General features: G+C 38.7%; 1 pseudogene; it reads left to right on the top strand.

The window, feature by feature from the left end:
- The first annotated feature begins 390 nt into the window (after window positions 1–390).
- Window positions 391–1,808, top strand: LOC101051304 (elongation factor 1-alpha 1 pseudogene; annotated as a pseudogene).
- Window positions 1,809–9,389: the final 7,581 nt, after the last annotated feature.

Here is a 9,389-nt window from a genome sequence, read left to right as displayed (position 1 = left end):
TACATTAAGAATTTTCCTAGCCGGGTGCGGTGGCTCAAGCCTGTAATCCCAGCACTTTGGGAGGCTGAGGCGGGTAGATCACGAGGTCAAGAGATCGAGACCATCCTGGTCAACATGGTGAAACCCCGTCTCTACTAAAAATACAAAAAGCTAGCTGGGCATGGTGGCACAGGCCTGTCATCCCAGCTACTTAGGAGGCTGAGGCAGGAGAATTGCCTGAGCCCAGGAGGCGGAGGTTGGTGAGCCGAGATCGCGCCATTGCACTCCAGCCTGGGTAACAAGAGCGAAACTCCGTCTCAAAAAAAAAAAAAAAAAAAAAAAAAAAAGAATTTTCCTTAAGCTTTTTTTCACAACGGGTTTGCCGCTGGAACATAGGTGTTGTGAAAACTACCCCTAAAAGCCAAAATGGGAAAGGAAAAGACTCATGTCAACATTGTCTTCATTGGACATGTAGATTCTGGCAAGTCCACCACTACTGGCCATCTAATCTACAAATGCGGTGGCATCCACAAAAGAACCACTGAAAAATTTGAAAAGGAGGCTGCTGAGATGGGAAAGGGCTCCTTCAAGTATGCCAGGGTCTTAGATAAACTGAAAGCTGAATGTCAACATGTTATCACCATTGATAACTCCTTGTGGAATTTGAGAGCAGCAAGTACTACGTGACTATCATTGATGCCCCAGGACGCAGAGACTTCATCAAAAACAGGTTTATAGGGACGTCTCAGGCTGACTGTGCTGTCCTGATTGTTGCTGCTGGTGTTGGTGAATTTGAAGCTGGTATCTCCAAGAATGGGCAGACCCGAGAGCATGCCCTCCTGGCTTACACACTAGGTGTGAAACAACTAATTGTTGGTGTTAACAAAATAGATTCCACTGAGCCACCCTACAGCCAGAAGAGATACGAGGAAATCGTTAAGGAAGTCAGCACTTATATTAAGAAAATTGGCTACAACCCCGACACAGTAGCATTTGTGCCAATTTCGGGTTGAAATGGTGACAACATGCTGGAGCCAAGTGCTAACATGCCTTGGTTCAAGGGTTGGAAAGTCACCCGTAAGGATGGCAGTGCCAGTGGGACCACACTGCTTGAGGCTCTGGACTGCATCCTACCACCAACTCATCCAACTGATAAGCCCTTGTGCCTGCCTCTCCAGGATGTCTATAAAATTGGTGGTATCGGTACTGTTCCTGTTGGCCAAGTGGAGACTGGTGTTCTCAAACCTGGTATGGTGGTCACCTTTGCTCCAGTCAACGTTACAACTGAAGTGAAATCTTTTGAAATGCACCATGAAGCTTTGAGTGAAGCTCTTCCTGGGGACAGTGTGGGCTTCAATGTCAAGAATGTATCTGTCAAGGATGTTTGTCGTGGCATCGTTGCTGGTGACAGCAAGAATGACCCACCAATGGAAGCAGCTGGCTTCACTGCTCAAGTGATTATCCTAAACCATCCAGGCCAAATCAGTGCCGGCTATGCCCCAGTACTGGATTGCCACACAGCTCACATTGCCTGCAAGTTTGCTGAGCTGAAGGAAAAGATTGATCGCCGTTCTGGTAAAAAGCTGGAAAATGGCCCTAAATTTTTGAAGTCTGGTGATGCTGCCATTGTTGATATAGTTCCTGGCAAGCCCATGTGTGTTGAGAGCTTCTCAGACTATCCACCTCTTGGTCGCTTTGCTGTTCGTGATAAGAGACAGACAGTTGCTGTGGGTGTCATCAAAGCAGTGGATAAGAAGGCTGCTGGAGCTGGCAAGGTCACCAAGTCTGCCCAGAAAGCTCAGAAGGCTAAATGAATGTTATCCCTAATACCTGCCACCTCAGTCTTAATCAGTGGTGGAGGAAGAACGATCTCAGAACTGTTTTTTTTCAATTGGTCATTTAAGTTTAGTAGTAAAAGACTGGTTAACAATGCATTGTAAAACCTTCAGAAGGAAAGGAGAATGTTTTGTGGACCACTTTGGTTTTCTTTTTTGCTTGTGGCAGTTTTAAAGTATTAGTTTGTAAAATCAGTACTTTTTAATGGAAACAACTTGACCAAAAATTTGTGAAAGAATTTTGAGACCCATTAAAAAAGTTTAATGAGGAAAAAAAAAGAATTTTCCTTAAAAAATAAAGAAACAATTTTGATTTTTGTGTCATGCAGGTGTATAGATGATGTGGGACCTAGTTGACCCCAAACAAAGATATACATATATCTGCTGAGTCTGCAGAGGCCATCACTCTCAGACATTTATTTGCACAAGTTTCTTTGAATATGGCAGAGTATGAAGGCAATGAAGATGGACAATGTGATTTCCTTTCCCAGACCAATGCTTTAACCTCAATAAATCTCAGCCTTGTACAGCAAAGGACAAGAGGCATAAACTGAGGGAGATGTTTTCATGAGGCACTTTGTAAGAAGAAGAGCATCCATAGTGCAGAATCACATAAGCCTTCACTTTTAATTAAGGAACCTCAACATATATGCTCTAATAATTAATGCTTTATTAATAAAATTGATGTTACAGCATTAAAAATTTGCTCATTTAACATAAAAAAGTAAAACTGTACCGTAAAATATGACTATACATATTTTTGTTTTGTCTATAATTTTAGGCATGTTTAAGCTTAAATTAGCTTAAACATCTTGTAAAATGATGTAAACCAAAGAACTGTGAAAATGAAAGTACGATTTTTCAACAAAATGGAATATTCAATCTGTACTAAATAATCAAGCAATTCATTGAATTGTTTGTTCATCCATTCATTCAACAATTACTTATTGAGAAAGTACTGTATGCCGGGCATTGAGCTAGACCCTGGGTGTCCACTGGAGAGCAACATAAACATTGTCTCTGTCCCGTGAAGCTTAGTCTAATGAATGACACATGGAATAAGCAAATAAGTAATTGTGAGGCAAAAATATTATGAAGAAAATTCAGGCTGGGCACAGTGGCTCATGCCTGTAATCCCAGCACTTTGGGAGGCCGAGATGGGTGGATCTAGATGTCAAGAGATCGAGACCATCCTGGTCAACATGGTGAAACCCCATCTCTACTAAAAATACAAAAATTAGCTGGGCATGGTGACACATACCTGTAATCCTGGCTACTCAGGGGGCTGAGGCAGGAGAATTGCCTGAACCCAGGAGGCGGAGGTTGCGATGTGCCGAGATCGCGCCATTGCACTCCAGCCTGGATAACAAAAGCGAAACTCCGTCGCAAAAAAAAAAAAAAAAAAAAAAAAAAAAAAAAAAAAAAAATTCAGAAACTATTATGAATAAAACTCTGACAAAGAATAACATGAGAACAATTACTTTGGGTTGTCAGAGCGAGTCTCTAAGGAAAAGTCATTTAAACTGAGACCTGAACTTGAAAAGAAGCCAAAAGAATCTGGAAAAGAGCATTCTAGGCACAAGGACGTTCACCTGCAAACCTTCCAGCAGTGTTTCATGCAGAGAATAGTAGGCAGTGAGAGAAAGAAAGTGGTATTAGCCAGACTAAACACAGAATCCTGTAACTTACGGTAAGGAGTTGAACTTTTTTGTTTAACACCTTGGGAAGGCATTGAACAGTTTTTGCATAGACACGAATTGATTTGTCTTTAAAATAAATCACACTGGCTGTTTATTTAAAAGGCTTGACAGCTGGAAGGCGTATGTGAAAGTTGTTGCTATAATGCAGGAGCTTGAGCCAGGGTTGCAGCAATAGACAGAGAAGTTCATACATTGGAGATTTACTTAGAAGGTAAAGTAAACAGGACTCGGCGACTGATTTGACTTAGGGGACAGAAAGCATAGTGAGAGAAAAGAAGGGCTTAGGATGATTTCCAGGCATAGTGGCAATAGATACGGTGCCCCTGGACAAATGACAACCATGCACGGAGATGAGCAAGGCAGAGAGGGGACAACAGTGAATGGCTCTCTCTGTCCATTCCAGCTTCTTTCAAGTTTCTAGATCTTCACAGATTCATTCTGGAACTTTAATATCATTGCTTCCTTAACTGGGAATTACATGGGAGTGAGGGAGGCACATCTAAAAAATATAGAGAGAATTTGGGAGAGCAAATTTCTGCTTGTTTTTTTCATTAATTTGCTCTAGCCTATATTGCATCTGTGGGAATTAGAACTATTAAGGCCTGGGAGATGAGATGTGGAAGTGTGGTTAGAAAGTAATAGAAAATTAGTAGCATAAAAATAAAGCCTGCAAAAAATTTAAAGGTTGGGTTATGGAAAATTTAAATTGATGAATAAAACATTTAAATTTGGGTTTCAAATACTTCATTAAAACTTAGTTTCCAAAAAATATTTCTAAAATAAAAATTTTCATCTCTCACTGAGCTGAAACAGCGTGTTTATCCAGCCTTTCATGGTCAATAGTTTAGGCAACTCCATTATTTTGTAGAACTCTAAGTGTGTTTTCATTAATGAATATGTGTTTTCGTTAATGATTATGGAAGTAAATAAAGGCAAATGAGAAAATAGTTCTTTCTAAGTAGTCAATTCAACTGCAGTTCCTATAGATCAAAGTTTCAAAAGTATATATGTGATACATTTAGTTAACCTGATGCTTAATTTAATGAAATTTTCCTAAAATAGCACAGTTTAAACTAAATGTTAGAAAATTTAACTAAAATGTAAAAGCCTCCTGTTAAATGTTTAAGAATGAGATTATTGAAAAGTAACCATGTTGCCATTTTAATCTCTCTGAATGTGTTTCTGCATCTGTAAAATATTAATAATATCCTTATCTCAGAGTTGTAAGAGATAAAACAGATAAAATACATAGAATGCAGGTCTAGTGTTTGGCATCATTGGTTGCTTTAAAGAAAATAACCCATTTGTATGTGGAACTACATACATAGTAAAAACAAGTTATAATATATAATGGAAGATCAAACATGTTATATTATTATTTAGCTGACAAATATCTTTTGGATTTCAGAGAATGAAAGAACAAGTGGAAAGTGTGAAGATGGATAACTTATTGAGAGGTTTTGCTGTAAAGACAGGCAGAAAATGAAAATAGTAGCTGGAAAAAAGATGTGGGGTAAAGAAGGGCTTTTTCTTAAGATAGGAGATATTGTGGCATGCCTTTATGCTGGTAAAAATTATCTACAAAAAGGGGGAAATAATGATAGAGGAGAGAAAGAACCAATTACAGGAGAATACCTTAGAAAAAGTGAGAAAAAATATAACTCTATGCACAAAGATACGGTTTGTTCTTAGAACAATCAATCTATCATTATCCTAGGAAAAAAGACTAGTTATATGAGTATAGAGGTACGTAATTTGGTAAATTTGGTAGTAAGAGCATGAGGACATTGTATTCTTGTTGTTTATATTTTCTCAATGACATAAGAATCAAGGTCATCTCATAAGGATAAGGGTATTGGAGTTTTATGAGAGAGGAGAAAATGTAGAATATTGACCTAAGAGATCGAAAAATTGAATTAGCAGGGGAAATGTGTTAGAATGACTTGCAACTTAAGACCTGTGCTGATTAATTTAAAATTACAATGGTTATTATGACTCTTTTCTCTAGCCATGTTCAGCTGCTTCGGGCAGGAGAAGAAAAGGAAAAAAAAAAAAAAAGAATTTAACCAGGGTTGGTGTTTTGATAAGTTATTACAATGGAGAGACACTAATTCCAAAGACCTTGAGTGGCCAAGATACTTGGATGGTCTTTCCAAAGAGAAGGATAGTTTTGGAAAACTAAATGTCTAAGTGAGTCATGGAATCATGGAGATCATCAGATAGATGGGTCTAATTAGCCTCTACATTATATATATCTTAAATATTTTAATGGAGTGAGCTGAAGTGGGAGGTGATGAAAAAGAGGAAGTGAGGAAAGCCCTACCTATTGGAAGGGACCAAATGTTGGTGACTTTTGACTGATATTTTGTTAACACACATGAAGAAAATTATGGACTTAGAATTTGACAAAATACTGTATTGGATACATCCTTTCTACCCGCACAACCGAGACATTTTTCTGGGTTTGGAAACCTGTACCAAATTTAAGAACTAAAGTGAAATTTTAAAAGGAAATAAAAAAATCTTTGTCCTTTGGACAAGATTTTTAACTTTTAAAATTAACTGAAGATAATAACATAAATCAGTAAAAAACGGGATTGTTTAGGCAACCATGTGATCAAACATGCATTTCAGTATGTTTACTTTTCTTCTATTTCATTTTTGAAAGTAAGTCATTTTTTATGCCTTCTCCATTCGATATTGTGGTGGACAAAAAAATATCAGCTTATGCCTAATAATAAACCAAGCATCTAAGTATATAGTTACAAAGAACGTCATTTCTTTCAGTGAAGGGATTCAAGCTCTATTATTATTATTATTATTATTTTTTTTTTTTTTTTTTTTTTTTTTTGAGACGGAGTTTCGCTCTTGTTACCCAGGCTGGAGTGCAATGGCGCGATCTCGGCTCACCGCAACCTCCGCCTCCTGGGTTCAGGCCATTCTCCTGCCTCAGCCTCCTGAGTAGCTGGGATTACAGGCACGTGCCACCATGCCCACCTAATTTTTTGTATTTTTAGTAGAGACGGGGTTTCACCATGTTGACCAGGATCGTCTCGATCTCTCGACCTCGTGATCCACCCGCCTCGGCCTCCCAAAGTGCTGGGATTACAGGCTTGAGCCACCGCGCCCGGCAAGCTCTATGATTTTTATGAGTGAAGAGGAATCTCTAATTTTTGGTGGGAGCTTTGACTTATGGCTTCTGAAATTCTTCTCAACTTTAGGATTCTCTGATACTATAAAATGTTTATATGATGTTGAGCTTATTTTCTCTTTTGTGTGCTTCATATGGGTCTTATAGACCATGTGAAACCTACAAGGGGTTCTAAAAGAAGTCAAAGTCATAATGACCAAATCAAGATGCAGATGTATTATTTTCAGGGAAATATTTGCCTACATAAAGCATTTTATCTTGAATGGGTTTCCTCCTGACTGAAGTACTTATGAGTCCTCTGGAGCATCATAGGACAAAGTTTCCTAGCCCTTTTCTTTCCCAAGGTGGTATCTGACAAACTCATGTTTGGGCGTCTGTTAGTGTGGAGGGATTTGAACCAGGTGTATACTTATCCCTATTTGGTTGTGTCTTTACCACTTCCAGACTCTGTGTTGTAAAACAGAGCTATAAAAGACTTGTCTGTGTCCTTGTGGATCTTATGGCCTAGATACCATGGTATAGGGATCTGATTAGAAAATTTATCTTGAAAACTGTTTCACCTCTGATTGTATATGTACTACAAATAGCTGTGAATAGTAGAAAAGGATTAATTTTGATAAAGTGTCAAAAGTTAGCTATGGCCAGATGTGGTGGCTCATGTCTATAATCCCAGCTCTTTGGGAAGCCGAGATAAGCGGATTATTTGAGTCCAGGAGTTTGAGACCAGCCTGAGCAATATAGTAAAATCCCATCTCTACCAAAAAAAAAAAAAAAAAAAAAAAAAAAAAAAAAAAAAGAAAGAAAAAGAAAGAAAAAAAAAAAGTTACCCAGGCATGGTGGTGTGTACCTGTAGTCCCAGCTACTAAGCTGATGGAGGCTGTCAGATCAGTTGACCAGGGGAGGTTGAGGCTGCAGTGAGCCTTGATTATGCCACTGCAATCCAGCCTGGGGGACAGAGTAAGATCCTGCCTCAAAAAAAGAGTTAGCTATTGGTGAAGCACCAAAGTAATGTTTACATAGATCGGTGAATGTTCAGCTTAACCGAGGAAGCAAAGTATCCTAAGGTCATCTTGAGTTACTGATTAAATAGATGAATCACCAATAAATCAGTCTACCAAACTTTGGAAGAAAGAAATACGGTATAATTTTTTGAAATTGTCTTTATGTAGATATGGAATTATAGGAGTACAAGAGTTGAACATCTATCTAACATATACAGGTCACTAGATTTTTTTTCTTTACTGTTTTGGAAAGAAATTACATAAAAGTTACAATGCTCTTTCTTATGGAAAAATATCAGAGGCCAATTTTCAAATTGAGTGAAAGTATTAGTTCCATAAATCCTGTGATTTCATTTTTGCAATATTTAAATGGTTATTTGAGTACCACTTTGTCAGATTTAGCACAAAAAACATTTACTGAGACATAAAAATGCCCTAGGTCTTAAAGAAAAACTTCATAATGTACTCACAGTCCATGCCCAGTGGGCATGCAACCTAATTAGACTGATAGGCCTAATGTAATCCTAGGAACTCACACTACATTAACAAGTCAGTTTAAAACTGGGCCGACAGTATTAAAATCACATGAGGTTCATTATGCCTTAATGCAAACTGGGTGTACCTAAAATTGTAAATAACTTGAGAAAATAAAGACTACTGATAACAATTTGCATACTACAGTGAGGATCCAGACCCCTTTTCATCTGACAAAGGATGTATCTCTATTATGTTTGTTTGTATCAATTGCTCAGTCAGCCTCAATCGAAGCTTTTGTAGTCACTTGGTGGTGGCTCTGCCTTATGAGCTGTGACTTAAGCTCATCTAATCCTATGTACATCACTAAGTTAGGTCAATTCTTAAATGGAAAATCCCAGGGGGAATTAAAGATCTTTTTTGCCACAAGCTGGGAATACAGGACTTGTACCACACCTGACATGTACCCATGGCTATCACATCAAACACCAATTGTGATATGGAGAGATAAATCAGCTGCACTGAGCCCTTGGTCAAGTGCTATCTAAACAACTCTACCTCAAAGAGGACATAGTCTCGGAGCCTGTTCCTTCTGACCTTCTCTTGGAATCTTAGGCAGAATAAGAGCATTAGATAAAACTCCCAAATCACTCTTAACTCCCACATGCCAAGAAAAAGTCTTGAAAAATACCGCATGCTCTCAGAGTGGGATGAATGTGGGGATGTAGAGATAGTTGGGAGTCCAGTTATGATAACTGTTGGAGGTTCCACAGTGGTCTGGCAGGCATCAAGTGATCTAGGAGTCAAGTATAGCCACATATAGTGTCCTGCAGTCACACCCAAGCCCTCTCAGCACCAGTAAGTAAAGGTAAGCTTGAGTCAGGAGTTGAGGAGGGTGGTCTCTGGGCCTTGATCAGATCCAGGAGGATGCAATGCATTCCCCAGGCACAAACGTCAGCATGGTACATCAGCAGATACTGAGACCTGTCAATGGAGCTAACACTTTCTCAATCAATATGGGTTATGCAACCCTCCATATTTCGCAATTTGAGACCCTCTTGGACATACCAGAGGGAAAGATGGGAACCCTGAAAGATGCAGAATTTACCCAGATAAGATGCTCATCTATAAAACGAAGTTTGAATTGTTGGATCAATGTAAGTTACTGAATTAAACAAAATTATATCTTCTCTGCTCCACAGCATTGTTGGTGAGAGTGACAGGGAGGTGCTGTTAAAGAAAGATTACA

Source organism: Saimiri boliviensis, chromosome 11, assembly GCF_048565385.1.
Source record: "Saimiri boliviensis isolate mSaiBol1 chromosome 11, mSaiBol1.pri, whole genome shotgun sequence".
Taxonomy (NCBI): Eukaryota; Metazoa; Chordata; class Mammalia; order Primates; family Cebidae; genus Saimiri; species Saimiri boliviensis.
This window is presented reverse-complemented; position numbering and strand designations above follow the sequence as displayed.